The sequence below is a fragment of the Macrobrachium rosenbergii genome, chromosome 25 (genome assembly GCF_040412425.1).
Source record: "Macrobrachium rosenbergii isolate ZJJX-2024 chromosome 25, ASM4041242v1, whole genome shotgun sequence".
Taxonomy (NCBI): Eukaryota; Metazoa; Arthropoda; class Malacostraca; order Decapoda; family Palaemonidae; genus Macrobrachium; species Macrobrachium rosenbergii.
The window spans coordinates 49,626,661-49,647,671 of record NC_089765.1 but is presented as its reverse complement, the minus strand read 5'-3'; positions in this window follow the sequence as shown (position 1 = coordinate 49,647,671).

Sequence of the window (21,011 nt, the reverse complement as noted above, 5' to 3'; positions counted from 1 at the left end):
CTGTAGCCTAGCCATTTCCAAATTTAGATTTACCATCTCCCTCTCATGACGCCTAGCCCTCTCGTTTTCCTCAAACTCAATCTTACGCAACTCTGTGCGTTTAAATATAAATTTAAATTCCCTGTCCTCCTTAGATTCACCCAAAACATTAGAAAGGGGGACAGGTTCCACCGGTACAGAATTAAGAGGCAATAAAGGATTATTAGACAAATTCCCACTACCTTTAAGGAAACCTTCGGGAAAGTTTGCAGGACCTTCATACAGGGTACCGATACGAGGAGGATCCTCAAACAAGGTTAGACCAGCTGCCACACTCACATTGTCACTATCCACATCCACACTCCCTTCACCAACATTTCCTAAATCACTCTCCCTATCGCTAACCAAATGCTCTGCCTCAGCCATATCCTGACTAACCTTATTCCTGACTAACAACAAAACTTCCTTCTTCGAGTCCGAAGACTTCACCACAATACCCAACCACCGTGCACACTCTATTAAATGTTTCTTATTCAAAACTGGCAGATGCTTCAAACAATCAGCCGACCCCAAAAACTCGGCCGGATCAAAAATAAATTCCTCCATGATGCAAAATTAAATAATTCGGGGGGGAAGCAACAATACTCAAAAAGGCGACAAATATTGAAGCGTTCACTAGAGTGCCGCTCCACAGACCCAATCACTGAACACCCTGAGCTCTCTATCCTGTCACGGTCGCCAATTATTACGACCCTTGTGAGGGCCGTAGTGCAAGTTCTTAAAGCACCAGTAAAGAGAGGGCAGTAATACAGTGTCCAATAAATAAAGGTCAATGGAGACGAAAACACGAGAGAAAACTTAACAATATTTATTACACAAAGCAAGAAAATAAACAACAGTCAGCCTTGTGACCACAGGACAAAATATGCAGTCCTTAAATAAACCCAGTAGGATTACCTAACCTCTAAAACTAAATCCCTAAGACAGTAGAAAAATAGCACAAACAGTATCAAATAAGGGCCCAAATAACATACCTATAACTAAATAAGGTTAGGAAGGAAGGAGGAGACATACAGAAAGAAAACACTTAAATTCCTACCTAATATTATAAAACTAAACTTTAACATCAATAATAATAATAGTAATAATAATAATAATGAGGCCTATAAGACACACAAAAAAAAACACCAACACCCTAGGATAGGGGCAAATAAATTGCTCTCTATATGATCAACTTCAAAAATACCAAAACTAAGGAATAGCTCCTCACAGTTTATAGGGGGAACAAAGGGTTACACCCACACTTATTGGCGTCTAATAGTACTAGGCTGAGAGTCATAGCACCGGGGAACTCTGACACGGTCTCACAGCAAGCAACCAGGGACGGCGTCACTCAACAGGCCACAGCTATCGGAGGGAGTTCTGGAGCACAGGTAGCAACAGGGGTATACTACTGGTAGTGACACCCTGAAATAAATACCAAAAGGACAATACCTGTTCACAGACTCCCTACGTTCCTCCTCGGGCCACAATGCCCCACAACTGCCGCACTGGCGAAGAAGACGTCCTGGAGGATGCAGAGGCGCCCTTCCTGCATCCACTCGGCCGGAATAATTCCTTGCGTCGTCCTGAGCCCGCAGGAAGTCCACACCTCGCACAAACACTAGCCTAGGGTAGGCTACAATAGCTCAGAAAGCCGTGGGTGGCACAGGAACTGAGCCCACAGCACAAAAGGTAATCCAGATGATCCAATAAGCAGTTTAAATGTGTGGGAGGCATGCAAGTCAGGCCCGTACTGACTAGAGGAGGAATCATACCCTCCGAAGAAAACTTTTGTTTCCAAGGACGACCACCGTAAAAACACGAGACGAAACTGCCAGTCAACACTCCAGAGTCCATAGCAGCTCTCACCAACATCAAAAAGAAACAATAGAGGGAGTTAGGAGTAAACTTTTTACACACTCCAATGCCGGGGAGGAGGCCACCAAATGTCTTTAGCAACACAGCCTTGTCACAAGCAAAACCAAACTTAACCTTAAATAAATCAACAATTAAAGAAAATCACAAGGCTGAGACTAAAATAAAATTAATGACAATTACGTTAATACCTGATATTCGGTAATTTATAATTTAATAACTGTTTTTGAAGAACCACTTGTTCCTGCTACAAATAACTATACATATACGAAATAACATAAGCAGAGTTTATATTTGAAGGAAAGAAACAGGGTTGATAACATATATATAATGTGTCAGTATATCCTGATTCCTCGCCCGTCGCTGGTTCGACCCCACGGGACAGTGGACTTATTCATCACTAAAAATTTAAAGAAATATTAGGGTGAATTGGATATTAACATAGCTTTCTGATTGTATATATGAATCAAGTGATGTGATAAGTAGTCATATATATATATATATATATATATATATATATATATATATATATATATATATATATATATATATATATATATATATATATATATATATATATATATATATATATATATATATATATATATATATATATATATATATATAATATTATATATGATATATATATATATATAATACCGAATATATACTTGTATATATATATATATATATAGTATAAATATAAGGGCGTTATCCATGGGCCACAAGTCTATATATATATATGGAATATGAGAGCAATATGCACCCATATAATTATATGGGCATATATATAACTGCTTGCATACCAGCGAGTTTTATATAACTATCCAGACTCAGCAATGATATATATAAATAGATGTACATTTCATGTACAATACAATATCCCTATATGGAGTGAATAATATATAGAAATCATCAACACACATTTTCACATGTGGATATAGAAATAAATTTATGATACATCGATCGAACCCATTTATATAGGTGGAAAGCATAGTATGTATATCCACTATATATGGTAAGTCTAAAAGAATTTTTGGAACCTGAGAGCAACTGCATATTATATATATAATTATATATATATATATATAATACATTGCATACCAGTTCGACAAAAATCTCAGGGAATTTATCGTTACTCAGCTAATGAATTTATACATACATTTATATCTGAAATTATCCCTTCTGGAGTGAATAAGATAGAAATCATCAACACACAATATATATATATAAATGGATATATAGAAATAATATTATGATATATCACCATCAGAATATAAATATATATGTCTCAGGTGGAATGTATCTTAATTTATAATGTTTGTATCCAGTATATATATATGCTGCCACATATATATATATATATAAAAGATATGGAACCCGAGAGCAATATATATATATAAAATATTTTATTATATATGGCAAACTTAATGCTTCTCATATACCCAGCTGTGAGCCGGTTTTCCCAACAACCTAGACTTCGCCAAGTCTTTTAAAGCAAAATGAACATCAAAGGTGGACACTTTTTTATCGTGTAGACTTACCGGGATATGTAATCAACGGATAGGAGCTGAATAAATGGGAAATCAGATTAATACACACATAATCACGTGAGGAACAGAAAAACAATTTCTGACTCACGTCTCGAACTGTCAACCCAGGTCTCCAGGTGGGAAAGCTGCTGGGAGAATCCAGCTGGGGCCTAACAACAAGGCTAAAGCAAACCTGGAGATGTCAGGCAACTGCACCGAGGTTAAAAGGAATTACCTGGGCAATCAAAGTCCTTCAATTGAATTTTCTAATATAAGTTTAATGGGAAACTTGCATGAACTTAAATAATCTAAGAAGAAGATGATATATAGCAGACAATATTAATTTTATATATATATATATGACACATACGGAATTTATATGGAGTATAAATATAGATAGAAATCATCATATGACACAATCACGTGGAACAGATAACCTTATATATTAATATATGATATAACCATCGAAACCTATATATACATGTTTTGGATTTTATATATATATCCAGATTATTTGCCATTTCAAAAGATTATATAAAATATATATATAAAATTGGATATAAAACGAAAAAATATATCAGATAATCCCATAATATATGAAATATATATATGGTATATTCTTTGGTATTATATTTGTTTATATTTTTCATCAAAATATAAATATATATAATGTCTCATTTGCTGCATATATATATAAATATGATATAAGGATACTAATATATGTCTTTATATATTATCCTATATACAGCTGGAGTGAATAAGATGTGAAATCATATATATATATAATCAGTAACTTGGAATATATATATAAATATCTGATATATATATATATATATAATATATATATATATATATATATATACACATATATATATACATACATATATAAATACAATATAATATAGAATATGGAATATATAGAGCAAATATACATACATATATATCAAGGTTTATATATATTATATAAATATATATATGCATATATATATATGATATATATATATATATTATATATATATATATTGGATACATTTATAGAAAATGAAATATATATATATATATATATATATATGATATATAGGGATAGTTGGGGAAAATATATATGGTATATATAGTTATATATATATATATAGGCATAATATATATATATATATATATTATATATATATATATATATATATATATATATATATATATATATATATATATATATATATATATATATATATATATATATATATATATATATATATATATATGTATATATATATATATATATATATATATATATATATATATATATATATATATATATATATATATATATATATATATATATATATATATATATATATATATATATATATATATATATATATATATATATATATATATCCTATATATATATATATATATATATATATATATATATATATATATATATATATATATTGATATATATATATATATATATATATATATATATATATATATATATAAATATATATATATATATATATATATATATATATATATATATATATATATATGTATATATATGTATATATATATATATATATATATATATATATATATATATATATATATATATATATATATATATAATATATATATATATATATATGTATTATAATGTGTGTGTGTGTATGTTTATGTATGCTTAAAAATCACAGTAGATATTGTGACTTCATTATATGAGCGAACTACAGGAAAATGAGAGGCAGAAGTTCACGCTTTCACGTTTATTAATATATCGTCTGGGCACAAATGAGACATGGATAAAAAGGTTACAAAGTAAACAAAAACAACAAGAATACCAGATGGTCAGTTGTGAAAGGGTAATAAACAGAAAGATAATCCAATAATCCAGGATCGAGCTGTCACAAACTGAACCTTAGACTAAAACAAAAGGACATACTAAAGTTTAGGTTTACAGAATCCAAAACATGTATAACTTGAATTCCAGATGGTTAATTGCCAGGGGTAAAAAACAAAAGGTTAATCCTAAGGCAAATCCGGGATCATGCGGTCACAAACTAAATCCATATATACTTAACCATAAGAGAAACGGAATCTTACCCATTCACATTGCAGAAATATGTATAAAAATGAAAGTTAATTTAACAATTATTTATCAACAATTTTTTTAATTATGAAGGCATCAAGCTTAAACAAACCAAGACTTAAATTTAGAACAATTTCGTTATTTGACTTGATAAAACAAGATTCAATGATATTCCTTTTAACTGTGTCGTTGCACTTGACTAAAGATCTTGCTTTACTCCAGTTAATAGGATGATGTAAATCTCTCATATGTACGAATAATGTATTCGATATTTGGTCATTCTCACAGAATATTGTTGTTGTTTGAGTGGTTTTCCTGTTTGTATTTATAAGTGCAAGGAATTTCAGAAACATCTTTGAATTTTTTATCATAATATTAAAATTTTTATCAACATTTTATGTTGAAAAGCTTTAAAATTCTAGAATTTTTATAGATGCAGCCAGAAACATGTTTTTAGGAGAATGTTTTTTTTTATTTCTAAAGGTCCTTGATATTAATATCATAAATAGTTTTGAAATTACTGAAACAAAGCAAAATTCTTGTAAGAATTTTGTCTAAAAAATTCCATGTAAATATTGCTAAGGACAGGAGATATGGATTACCCATAGCCATAAAAAACTTTTGTACAAAAATTCCCCATTGAAACAAAAATTTACTATCTTTGATATATAACCTTATAAGATTTGTGAGGTTTGCTATAGTTAAAGGAATCATAACATAGAATTCTTTAATTCTTCCAGTAAATCATCACAGGCACTTTTGTGTAGAAAAAGACAACATCAAAACTAACCATAGTAAAATCAAATTTCAAATTCAAACTATTCAATTTGTTTATAAAGTCGACATTATTTTTTTGTATTCGTATTAGAAATGCTTCCTACCAAAGGTGTAAGAATTTTTACAAGCCATTTAGATAAATTATACGAAACTGAGCTTGCTGAACTATTGATTGGTCTAATAGGGTTATAGACTTTGTGCGTCTTGACTAAACTGTAGAGATATGGTAGGGAGGAAAATTGTTTAATTAAATGGTCAGAGCCCTTTAAAATGGATTTAATTTGCTTGCTAAAATGAGAGTTAACTGTCTGTGTGGGATCTGACCTCAGTTTCGCATGTTTCATTATCATTCAGTAATGCAATTATTATTTTATTTACGTAGTCACTTTTATTCATTTTGTTACTGCGTTAACAAACTTATCTGCACTTTGTTACTTGCAATGTTTCGTCTTTTTGAAAGGTTTCACAAATGCCTGGAGAAATCGTACGGGAAAAATTTTTTACTTTCCTTAAGAATAAGCACCATAACAATACCTTTACAAATTTTGATGTCATCAGGACCTAAAATAACTAACAAATTTTTCCAAATAAAAAAATGATTTTGAAATGTTAACATAATCTGTTACAACGCATTAAACACCAAAACTTAATCCATAAATTTAAACGCTGTCGTAGCACTATCCACTGGTTTGTCTGATAAATTAACGATAAAGTTTACGTTGGAAAAGAATGTTTAGTGAAGTCTTAATTTCGTCTTAAAATTTTTCTTCAGCTTGAATCGTTAGTTTCAGATTTCAAACGGTTGCAAGTTTACAGTCTTATTTACCATAACAGTAATCCAGTAAATCCGTTTCTTCCACTCCCAAGGAACAGTCTGAATTTGGGGCAAACCCGTCTGCTTCAGCAATGAACGAAAAGCATCTTCTATTTCATCAGGGTTTGTTATTTCGAGATGCTTTTATTGGATGATCCGTTGAAATTTGTCGAAAGGATCTCCTTGTTTTTAAACGTGGAAGAATTTGTTTGGTAAGATCGACTTGAGCATCACTGTGTTTAACAGTATTTAAAAAAAGTTGAGTATAAAGTTTCAGCTTGTGAGCAATCGATAAAAGGCTGAAGGCTCCTCATTGCAGAAAGACGTCACGAATAGAACGAGACTCGGAAAATTCACAGAAAAGGCGTAATAGAAGTTGCAAAACGTGGTTTCCATTATGTTTTTAAAATCTTTGTAGATGCACTTAAATGATTAAGGTCTATTGAGAATTTGTAGATAATAGACATTTTTTACAATTAAAAGGGTTTGATTTACAGAGATTAAGCAATTAGGCAAGGGGGACATCGTTTTAATGCAAAATGGTTCAACTTTGCTAGATATTAATTATATACAGTGAGTAATAATGCAGTAATTGGCAAACAAGCCAGCTGAATTAAGAAGGGGCCAATGTACAGTACAATTATTCCCATATTATAATAATATCCAGTTCAGATAGGGTCAAAATTACATTCCTCTATGAGACTCAGTTAATTATGCATCGAAGGTATGAACTCCAGGATGGGAAATTAATTCATAAAATTCTAGTGGGCTACAACGGACTTCAGTAATCGAAAAGACCAGGAATCCAGGTTTCAGAATTTGAATGGCAGTCAGGCTTATCGGACAAAATTGCAACGGAGCTGTTGAGGGATACCTCCACTAAGAGAGGTTATGGATTAGCATGGTACACACTGAGGGAAATGAAACTTCCTGTAAAGTATTACACAATGCACGAATAAAATTAAACACTATCGTAGCCCAGCAGATAATGATAAGGAATCACGAAATCACAGTAATTTGAATACCTGTTTTAATGGATTCGGGCCCAGGTTTAATGAACATGTGCTCGTCGTTACACAAAGAGAAAACTCAACACTTGTGACGCTCTACTTAGACTAATTTGATATATATCTATAAGTTGCACTGGGGAAGGAATAACTGGATATTTATCACTGATCTTTTACTGGAATTCAAGGCACGTTATGGGGAAAGATACGGGAGGTCGATAATTTTCTGGACACTTAACAAAGGAAAATCATCTTTGTGGAGGAAGGATTTAAAGATTTTAAAGGAATGGGAAATTTAGGGGGTTCAGGAGAAGGGAAAGGGCTGGCTTACTGACTATTTGCAACGTACGAACCTGACTAACATCAAGAGGCCAGTCAATCGATCGGTGTTCGTCAGAAATACTATCAGCTAGCAAAGCGAGATGAGCGCCAGACATGTGCTCAGACGGAGTCGAAGTTATGTCTAACATCTTCCAAAACGACGTCTTGCTGGGTCCTCAACGTAGGCCGACATTCCCTGCAAAAAGTCAGATAACCAGCAATGAGGACAGAGGAAAGATTCCTACTTGGCCACTAGGTATTTAACTTAAAGCCCATTAACCTTCCCAAAATTGCTAAGAATCTCCCACATCACGATTGAGGAGGGAAGGAGGCCTATTCGCTACCTAATGGTGCTGTTACAGCTCAAATCTGGTTCAAACTATCTGTTTTTCCCCATTTCGTGCCTTTTTCCTCTTATAACAGTCAAAACAACTAAAAACTGCATTTCAAAATTAATTATGTCCTGCGGGTCTTATCATGAAAGGGAAGGATATCCTTGATAACTATATATGTAAGACCATTTCATATATTCTAATTTATATATATATATATATATATTATATATATATATATATATTATAGGGATACATATATTATATATATATTATATATATATATATTTCATTCATATATATATATCACACATATACATATAATTGAAGGGTTTTTTATATGATATCATTTATATATAAATATCATATATATGTTTATATATATATATATATCATATATACAATATATATAGATATATTCTATAGATATTCCTATATATATATATTTTATGTATATATCATTTACATGTATATATTTATATATATAAATATATATATATATATATATATATTATATATATCTATATAATATATATATATAAAATATATATATATAAATATATATCTATAGGGATATATAATTATATATATCTAGAAATATATATATATATATATGCTATATATATATATATATATATATTATATACCTATTATATATATATACCATATATATGATATAAAATTATATATAATATATATATATATATATATCTATATACAATACGTGTTTATTTATGCAGAGTAAAACATTAGAAAATCTCATCTGTCAACAATGTAGTGTAAAGAATATTCAGTTATAATATTTTTTTATCACAAAAGAACACTGTAGGCAAATTTGTCACACCTCTCCTTCACCACTGCCTTGGAGGAGAATACTTTAATCGTCTTTCCATGTTCTGAAAGTGACAAAGGAACCTTAAATTCCAGATTCTTATCTGGTTGGAATGCAAACTCGCCCAAGACAAGTCAGCTGGCAGTGAGGCAAAGGATTGACCATGTGCTTGCTGCCATCTTGAAACTTGACCACATTGGCTCCATGCCCACAGTGACACGCGGTCATACCAACACCAGCGCCATCAGTTGAAGAGCAGGATCATAATCCTTATTTTGTAAAAGATCTAAGACGGACACATTCGATCTTAGTCTTGGTCAGATTTATTCAAGACTCCTGTCCTGTCCCTTGCTCTATTGAACGGGCCCTTTTGGACAAACGTGGCTATCAGGAGACATGTTATAAATTTTTGCTGTGACTTCATTCACTTGCCCTCCTAGCGCTCGCTTCCTGAAGATGAGGACATCGTCTCTTGCTTAAGATAAAGTCGAATTTTCTTCTTTTACCCAGTCATATCCCTGTCAGCCTATAACTATCTTTCTGTTTTTCCCTTTCATAGTGCCATATTCCTATAGTGAGACCTGTATTGCTTTTTATAGTTGTCAATGTTTAATTTGCCAAGCACTGAAGTGAAGTGTAACGTAAATCGTTAACATCTGAGTTACTGGAATAGAGTTCAGTTAGGCACCTTCTGTGTAATTCTCAATTCCTTAATTAAAGTGCTATTTGGGTTGAGTAACCATAGGTGTTTCGATTACAGATTAGGAGATAGTCAGCAAAGGCCGATCTGTGCATCATCTTGTTTTGAATCAGTGACCCCACTACACCATTTACGATGCCCTTTGAAGCAGGAAAAAATTGTGTCTCCTCAGGCAATACCCAGTCATTTGCTTTCGTCTTGTATTAGGGACCCTGTTTGCCTGTCCCAGTTATGCTACCATTCTTCTAAAATGTGTTTTTCTTTGTAAATATATTAATTAAGTACAAGCCATTTAGTTTACCTAATCACTTCCATTTTTAAGTACAGGCCCTCAGCCGTGTTTTGATGTATACTTTTACCTGACCTCAAGGCCAGAGTTCAAATTTGTTAGAAATGATCAACGTTGGGTATATCCCCAGTGTAATCCCCTTTGAATTGTTTTTGTCGTGTAAAGTATGTGTACTATTACTAAAAATATTTTTCTTTCCTGTGATTAATGATTTGTCTTGAATTAATTACTTTAAATAAACATAATATATACATATATACATATATCCTGGCATTCATCTGATGAAAATGGTGAGAGAGAGAGAGAGAGAGAGAGAGAGAGAGAGAGAGAGAGAGAGAGAGAGAGAGAAGAGAGAGAGAGATTGAGGATTGAGAGCAGTGGCAAACATTCTCAGTTTTTTCTAGTATGACTTGATGTTTAAGAAAGACAAGGAATTTGTTAATAAGAAAGAAAGAGAGATCAAAGAGAAAGGGAAAGGAAGAGACAGTGATACTGAGAGAGAGAGAGAGAGAGAGAGAGAGACAGAGAGAGAGAGAGAGAGATTAACAGAGAGAGGTGGCTGTTTTGAAGTTGGTAATGCGGTGGTGGTGTATGCCAAACTTGCTGTAATTAATTTCAGACCTCATTTAAAACTGACTTTATAACGAAATACATCAACGTATCGTCACGAAGCAGTTGTTACAGCAAATTCCGAAGGTAAAAACGAAGAAGAAACGAACGAATTAATGAGGAAATTCTCATCTGAATGGATAAAAAAAGCAAATACTATGTTGACGTCGGTCTTAGCCATCAGTTACTGTGCCTGAGAGGGTAATGTATATCGAAAGCTACGGAAATCGAAAAACTTGTAAAATGTACCGATAATATATATTTTCAATATTGATTTAAAAAGGTAATTAACAATTATGTTTAAAATTCATATAAAAAATTTGTTATAGTGGATTTATTGTTGCAAGTTAATCATACTTCTGGCAACGTTTGAAGAAAACCTGGATTCTTAGGCAAAAATTACCATTAACCCATAAACCCCTGTTATAGACCTTAAACTTGTTCCAAAAAAAACCCCACTGATGATCAGGTCAATGTTTCACTTTGAGGACCGTCTCAGCCCCCTCTTGTCGTCGAATTACGTGCCCAGGATGTGATCACGGACTTGATGTTGAATGCAACGAGAGGCCCCTGAGGGTTCGCATGTAGAAGCACACAGAGGACTTAGTTTTTAGAACCGGTAGTAGGCTGTCATAACAGACCATTCCAGCTTAAGAAATCATTCGTAAATATGTAAAACCTACATAGAATATAAAGACTTAGCTTTGCTGGAAGAGGAAACAATGAAATTGTTTACTCGAATCTCTTTTAATACCACCAAAAAGACAGTTCCAACTCTATATACCCAGTTGTCATCCTTTTAACTGCTGCCAAATTTGAAGTTTTACAGACTTGTTGTCACTGCTCAGGTGGGTTCTTGTGTGTAATTTTAGGTTGACTCCTGTTTTCCTATCTATTTTTTATCATATTCTTTTATTGGCTTTCTGTGTTTTAGTGTTTTCAATATAATTCATATGAATATTTTTCTTAATAAAGTCTAAAATGTTAAATTCCGCACCAGCCTTGAAAATGCAACTTCAATGTAAGAATAGAAAACGTCAAAAACCAATAAACTGTGTTAAGTATATGATGCTTCCCTTTATATGTTCCCTTCACTTACCTTTGTGTGCTAATGAGCAATAGTCTGCTTTTGATATTATATATATATATATATATATATATATATAATATAACATATATATATATATATATATATATATATATATATATATATATATATATATATATATATATATATATCTTATATATATATATATATATATATATATATATGTATGTATATATATATATATAATATATATATATATATATATATATATTTATATTTATATATAAATATATATATATATTTTACATATATCACTAATATATATATATATATATATATATATATATATGTATATATATATGTATATATCCACGGCAATATATAAATATATATATATATATATATATATATATATATATATATATATATATATATAGCAAATTATATATATATATATATATATATATATATATATATATATATATATATATATATATATATATATATATATATATATATATATATATTATTATGATTAGCAAGAATTCAAGCAAATTACCTCCCCCTCCTTTGTTGTTGTTGGTTGTTCATTTACTGCCAGCCGGCCGATCGATAGACCATCTGTCTATCGACTTAAAAACAAGGGTTAAAAGATTAAAGGCGCTCCCATTTTTGATAAAGATCTTTCCTTCGAGGCAAAAGTAATCTGGCTTGGGCGTTTCTCCTACAGGCCAAAACCCTGCGGGGCAGCAGGCAATGAGTCAAAGCATCTGTGATGGACGCCCCCTGCCCCATAGGGGATAAAAGGCAAAAGCCCACGAGGTCTCGACACACACGCCGGGCTGGAAGATATGGAGTGAACTTGTGAAGACGTCCTCAACACCTGGCCCCACCGATGCCCTTGCATCCTAACCACGTGGCCCTTTCAAAAGTATACTTCTCCTCGTGCCCTTCAACCGTATTCCTCGAGCCCACACGCCATTGCTTGGAGTTTCGAGGAGTCCCCATCGCTTCTTGCCCCTTTACGGAAGCCCTGCATCTCACCACGTGGAAGAAACTCGTCCTCGGAAATCGCAAGTCATCCACGGACCGCCTTCTACACGCCCTCGGAAAATCTGCTAAGGTAAAGTGCCCTGGAAGAGCCCCATTTCAGTCACGCTTTTGTCTCGTAATATTTTCTTAAAGAGAAAGCCAGAAATCACCCCTTGTCTAATGTCCGTGCGCCTCTTGCATCGGCAGTATTAATTCTTTATTACTCCTTTGGCACCTCAGTGCAGCTTCGAATTCATTATTCTTTTTCCATTTTTTCATTACTGGCGTATAATGTGCATATCTCTCATTTCAGAGGGATCCTATTTCGTGGAAGCTTCTCGGACTGTGTCTGGAACCCCCAGTTTCATTCAATCCCGTAGGAATCTCCTTCAGGATAGTAATCTACTTGAGTTCCTCTTTCCCGTACTGATATCATTTATGTAAATACACTCCTTTAAATTTGCCCACGTGTTTTACGTAATATTTCCCTCAGTAACAAGAGCCCTAAGCTCATATGAAATTCTCCTTTGTTTTCCTCTTTTTTACGTTTTCCCGTACCCACAAAGTCAGAATCACAAGGCTAAATTACCTGTAAATTGTTGCTACCTGTCTCACAGAGCATATTTCAAACTAAAACCACGGAAAACGTAAAAATGGCGACCTGGCCATAGATCTCGTTTTGCAGTTGCAGTTCCCCTAGTGTTGCTTTATTGCATTTGCAACTTGCCAGATCAGCTATTAGCAAAGCTAAGCTGGGTACGAGACAATTACGAACCTTTTTGTGTAAAACCAGCACACAGATCCAGAAAATTCCACGTAAGTAATGTGTTTATCTTAGCAAAACCTTTTTACAATCGTGACTGTTCCTAGGAATTAGAAATAGGGACGCATGTAATCACTGAGAGAAAAGAACCGCCGTATTAGATCGTTAATGCATGCCTTTCAGGATAGGTAGTTAGGAAATAACCAGTGCTAACCATCCTTTTGCTTCGAGGAATAGTGCGAAATTCCTCTGTGTTAAAATCTTTGCCTTGAGGAATAGTGCGAAATTTCTTGTTAAAATCCTTGCCATATTCTTGCTTCGAGGAATAGTGCGAAAGAAATTCCTCTGTGATAACTTTTACTTCGCATTTCGAATTAGCGAACTGTTATTTAGGCGCGAATAAATTCCCACGTGGGACACGACGAAGTCAGCTTGCATTGCTGAAAATTCTCTCAGTGTAGTTAGAATTCGAGTTAGGTGTTAGAAAGCGAAATTTAAACTCCGCTTATAGGGAAAATTACTAGGCCGTTGTACTGTTATCCTCTCAGACGACTGGGAAATTCTCCGGAATCCCAGACGGTATATAAATATACGGGTTCATTCACCCAGAATCTAAAAATACCGGTGTTGGCCAAACGACCTGCACCCAGCCCACCCCGCCCATGCCCGCGTGTGTAGCATTTTTTTTTTTTCCCCATTCATTTCCCAGCATACATTTTTCTTTGGGTTTCCGTTAGTAATTTCTAAGTCCTAAGGGACGAATCGTAATTCCAAGTCCTAAGTGACTCCTAAAATTCTACGTCGCACGTGGCGAGAATTCTCCAAATTCCACAAATTCCAAGTCCTAGTGACTCCTAAAATTCTACGTCGCACGTGGCGAGAATTTCTCCAAATTCCAGTCCTCAGAGACTCCTAAAATTCTACGTCGCACGTGGCGAGAATTTCTCCAAATTCCAGTCCTCAGAGACTAAATTTCTCCAAATTCAGTCTCAGAGACTCCTAAAATTCTACGTCGCACGTGGCGAGAATTTCTCCAAATTCCAGTCCTCAGAGACTCCTAAAATTCTACGTCGCACGTGGCGAGAATTTCTCCAAATTCCAGTCCTCAGAGACTCATACAAAAATTCTACGTCGCACGTGGCGAGAATTTCTCATTCCTGCGGGAACCCAAAATCAAGTCCTTTTGAGACATTATATAGTGTAGTTCACACACATCTAAGCCCTTACGGGACTGATCATTCTAGTTCGTTAGAACAACTCCTTAACTTCACGCTACAGCCGGCCAAGTCCGAGCGTGACAAAATCCAACTACGTCTTCCGAGACACATATTAGAATTCGTTCGCCAAGAACAACCACGTCTTTCCAAGACACATCCAATTTTAACAAAAAGTCTCCTCAGACTTACTAATCAACTGTCTTATTCGGACAGATCCATTCTCCGGCAGTCTGAACAATTGAGTGTTTCAGATTCCTGCAATTGAGTCTTTTCAGACAACCTGAGTCTTTTCAGACATATCATATCCCCATTATTTCAAGATGGCTAATACCAGAGCCCAACAAAACGAGGATTTCAAATTCTACATGTCCGCTGGGAAGGACATGGGACTATCGGGGCAAGATCTGAGAGCATGGGTTCAAGAACGAGTGGACGATGCCAAGGCGGAGAGAGCAAGAGAACGTGAAGAGAGAGAGAGAGGGAAGAATTGCCCAAGAGCAAGAGAGAGAGGATAAAGAACGTGCAGAGAGAGAGAGGAAACGAATTGCCCAAGAACAACGAGAGAGAGAGAGAGAAGAATCGCTCAAGAACAACGAGGAGGAAAAGAACCAAGAGAAAAGAGGAGAGAACGTGATGGAAGAGGGGAGAGAGAACGCGCCCATGAGCTCCAGGTGCTAGAACGACAGCACGCCACCCCCGCCCCTGCCGCGGGGATGAGTGCCCTCAGCCAAGCTCACTCGTTCATGCCAAAATGGACCGAGTCCGAACCCGAAGTATGGCTTGAAAGGGCCGAACGAGTCCTGGAGTGCTGCGATCTCTCCCCGCGGAACTCTCCCTTGTTCTCACTAAATTCCTGGGCGGAAAGGCCTCGTTGCCTACCACGCCCTTCCCGCAGCGATCGGGAAACTGGGAAGCCGTACGCCAAGCAGTTACGAAGGCGTACGAGATTACCCCTGAGCGGTGGAGGAGACGTTGGAGAGAGCAGCCCAGAGAAGCAGGCCAGACTTGGTCCGATTGGGCGTACCATTCGAACGGCGTTGACAAAATGGCTCGATTCCGAAGGAGCCACTAACACCGCCGAGGTACTCGAGCGGTTTAAATTCGAGCATTTCCTGCGCTACGCCCTCCTGCCCTCGCCACTCATATAGTGGAAAAAGCCCCAGCAACACTCACCGAGTGTTGCCGAATAGCAGATATGTGGGAAACTCACCACCCTCAAGAAGGATCCATGGGGCGGAAGATAAATCCCCGTCCCTCCTCGGAGGTTCAAATTCCCACAAAAATGGGAACTCGGGCAAGCCCCTAACTTGCCATTATTGCAAGAAAACGGGCATTCCTCCGAACAGTGCCGGAACAAGAAACCGCTCCTCTCTCTCCCGGAAAACCGACAAATAACTCGCCTGCGCCCTCCACAGGGGCAGCGAAAGATTTTAGCCAGACCTTTTGCACGGCGTGCAAGGTTTATGGCCATTCTCCCGCATGGCAAAAATGCCCACGCAATAATAAATCAAATACTCCCACCGTCGCCTTGGCCGTCACAGATCCCCAGTCATTAGGCCCTCCCGCCGAAGGGCCTGTATACGTGGCCCCTCCACGAGGTAGCCAGCTCGCCGAGTCACTGCTTTCGAGGACTGGGCGCACAAATCTCCCTCATCCGAAGGGACAGAGTTCCCACGGAGCTATCGTCAATAGACGAAAACTCGTCACGATCGAGGGAATAAATCAATTTAAAATGATACTCCCTACGGTCCAATTGAGAGTCACAAGACCTCACCAATCCAAAATTTGCAATCTTGCAGTAGCAAGCCATCTCCCCGGAGGCTATGACGTCATCCTGGGACAGGACTTTCAGTCCCCACCGAAATCATGACAATCTAGGGGTCCCCATTCCCCGAATCATTCAGCGGGCACGAGTAATCCTCCCCCGCTTCTCCCTCAGTCAAGACTGGCGCCCCCTGGGTACCAGGAGGACGTGCAGTCCCCACCAGTGCCACCTGAGTACGATGCACAGTGGCCCCTCGATCGGTTCCCGATCAATTCCAGTGCCCGGCCCTGCCTCAGTGCCAGTGCCAGGGTCCCAATCAGATCTCCCTTCAGGAGATGCCAAATTCCTGCCGGTGCCACTTGCATGCCCCGAGCAGGGCTAAGCTTTGTCCGTCCTGACCGACGAGCCCAAGAAACCTCTGATAGCGCCTGACTCTGCCCTAGTGCCAGCGCCAGAGCGCCACGCCGATCTCCATTCACGGGATCCAACTCAGGACCCCTCTCTTCCCCGCCTGGCACCGCTACCAGCGCCGGTCAGAGAGACGGTTCCTCCCGACCACCGCGGAAGCTCACCTGCAGGTGCGGCCTCGCAACCCGTGCCTGAGCTGGTCAACGTTACCTGCGAGCCGCTCACGCCACCCCCGACCGCCTCCTCTCTGCCTCAGCCCGTCGCCGACGCAATTGCAAGTCAGGATTCTGCCATATCTCACTTGGCCGATGAACTACAAGAGCCGCGACGGATCATGGTAGAACCCGCACGAACACTTCCTGCGTCAGCTGTCGCATCAGCAGGCCCAGGTGGTACTCCGTGCCGCCCTCCGGTCGCGGGCCCTCCGCTTCCCCGGCCGAGGACGACTGTCCCATTAAGAAAGACTCGAGGCGAAATTACCACGGGCGTGGGACATTTCCAGGTAATTTACAAAGAGCTCTAGAGCTCCCATGGCACCTGTGCCACCATTTCATTTTTCGAAGGTCTTGGCACCCCTAATCCAGAAGGGGATGTCAGACCCTCCTCTATCTTCTTCCGTTCCTCAGAACTTCTATCTCTTATCACCTCTATTAATCTTCCCTTAAATTATCCCCACAAGAGGCAATTAAATACGGGATACCATTCCCCACACAATGTATAAATCATTAAGAATAACAGAGTGAGAAGTGGCACGCCCTTGCGCCCATACCTTGGCACCGGGCGTGCGTGTCAGCCCTCCTGAAGGAGTCGCCCTTCGGGTGCACTTTTCTCGCCCTGGGACTGAAGTGATAGTCCGGGCCGTAATTTATAGGCAAAGGACGATAAATTCCGCCTAACACAATAAAACCTCACTCTTTTCCCTTAGCTCTTCTGCCAATATCATTTACTTTCTTTTAGTCATTTATTTATCTTTATTTTAATGAATCATGAGTCATAAACTCTTGCCCTTGTGATTTAAATGCCCCTTTTGTAAGCTCTGAGGGACGTGTCCCGCCTTTCATATGCGGTCAAGTTTTTCATTCGTAACGTCTTGGTAATTTTCCTTTTGTTATTATTATCCCTTTCCCCCTTCCATTCCTTCCAAGATCGCTGTTTGTCCTACCCCACATCTTTTGTCTGCTCGCCCCGTCATAACATTGAGTTGGCAGTGGACGCATAAAATTAGCGTAGTTTAAGGTTAGCGATTAAAACCTCTCGCGAATACTCTCGCCCGCACGACTGTCAAAATTCCCGTGTGTGGGTCATCCCTCAGCTCGCTGAACGATAGCTGAGCCAAGTACGTTAAAACGAAGATAAATTATCAATGCGAATATGTATAGTCATTACAGTATCGTGTAAAAGGGGATGTCATTTACAAAAATAAACGCTGTTTTTCATTTACACAGCCTCTTCAAGGCAGATTGTACTAACCGCATGCATTTTATCTAAAATTAAGTAACCGTGTATTTTAATTCTTGAACAATAACCATTTCTTTTCATTTGTTGGCCATAGCCTCATATACGTGGTCCTATAATCTTAATTAATTCACAATTGTTCGAGTCACTTTATAAAGTTACAGTGGGTAACCAAATCTAAAGTAATTATTCTTTTGCAAGTGTTTAAATCACTTTGCGTCCTGTTAACGAAAATTGTCCCAATGTGTTATTAAAAGTAATGTCTCAGCTTCATAAAACCCTTAGGAGTAAAGTTCATTGCAAGGCAGAATGTAGAGTAACGTAAAGCATTTGCCGCTCATTCTTGAATATCGATGTACACACCCGAAGGAGGTATGTACATCATCTTGTATGGGGAGGTATTATGATTAGCAAGAATTCGCTAGCAAATTGCCCCCCCCTTTGTTCCTTTGTTGTTGTTTGTTGGTTTTCATTTACTGCCGATCGATAGACCATCTGTCTATCGACTTAAAACAAGGGTTTAAAAGATTAAAGACCATTTTTGATAAAGATCTTTCTTATCGAGGCAAAAGTAAGGGTTAAAAGCATTAAATGAGTCAAAGCATCTGTGTTGGGCGCCCCTGCCCCATAGGAGGGGAAAGGGAAAGCCCAAAGATCACACCGGCTGGAAGATATGGGAATGAAAACGCCCTCAACACCTGGCCCCACCGATGCCCTTTGCATCCTAACCACGTGGCCCTTTCAAAGTATACTTTTCCTCGTGCTCCGGCCACCAGCAGTTACCAATGAGTCGTTGCCCCACGCCATTGCTTGTGATGAGTCCCCATCGCCTTTACGGAAGCCCTTGGATCACCACGTGGAAGAAACTCGCCCTCGGAAATCGCAAGTCATCCACGGACCGCTTTCTACACACTCAGAAAATCACCTTACGGTAAAGTGGCTGGAAGAGCCCCATTTCAGTCACGCTTTTGTCCTAATACGAAAGAAAGCCAGAACATCTCCTTGTCAAACCGTCCGTGCCCTTGCATCGGCAGTATTAACCTTTATTACTCCTTTGGCAAAAGCAGCTTCGAATTCATTATTCTTTTGTCTATTTTCATTACTGGCGTATAATGTGCATATCTCTCATTTCAGAGGGACCATTTTCTTGAAGCTTCTCGGACTGTGCCTGGAATCCCCCAGTTTCGCATTGCCCCCTTCAGGATCAGTAATCTACTTGCATCTCTTTCCGTACTGATGTCATTTGGTAAAGACACTCCTTTAAATTTGCCCACGTGTTTTACGTAATATTTTCTCAGTAACAAGAGTCTATGCTCATGAAATTCTCCTTTGTTTTCTTCTTTTTATGTTTTCCGTACCCAAAGTCAGAAAAGGCTAAATTACCTTAAATTGTTGCTACCTGTCTCCCTGAATATTTCAAACTAAAACCCCATAAAATATATATATATATAAATATTATAGTATACGCTTTTGTATATATATATATTTATTATATATATATAAATTTATATATATATATATATATATATATATATATATCTATATATATATATATATGTATATATATATATACACATACTATATTGCATATATATATATATATATATATATATATCTATATTACTATATATATATATCAGTATATATATATATATCATATAATTCATTATTCTTTTGTCCATTTTCCTTACTGGCGATAAATGTATATATCTCTAATTTCAGCCAGGATCTATTTCGTGGAAGGCCAATCGACCCGTGTCTTTTGAATTTCATTCAATCCTGAGGTAGGAATCTCCTTAACTACACATATATATATAAATAAATATATATAGCATATATATATATATATATACTCAGTTATATATATATTATATATATTCCAATATATGATATCATTTATATATAAATACACTAGGCCATTTTATAATATATTTATATATATGAATTAGATGTCATATATATAACTTTTATTATAATATTATACAATAGTTCAGTAACAAGAGCCCTAAGCTATATGATATATGAAATTCTCCTTGTTTACTTTTATGTTTTATGTTTAAAATAGTACAAAGTCAGAATCACAATATATAAATTATGTAAATAAATTTTTGCTACCTGTCTCACTATT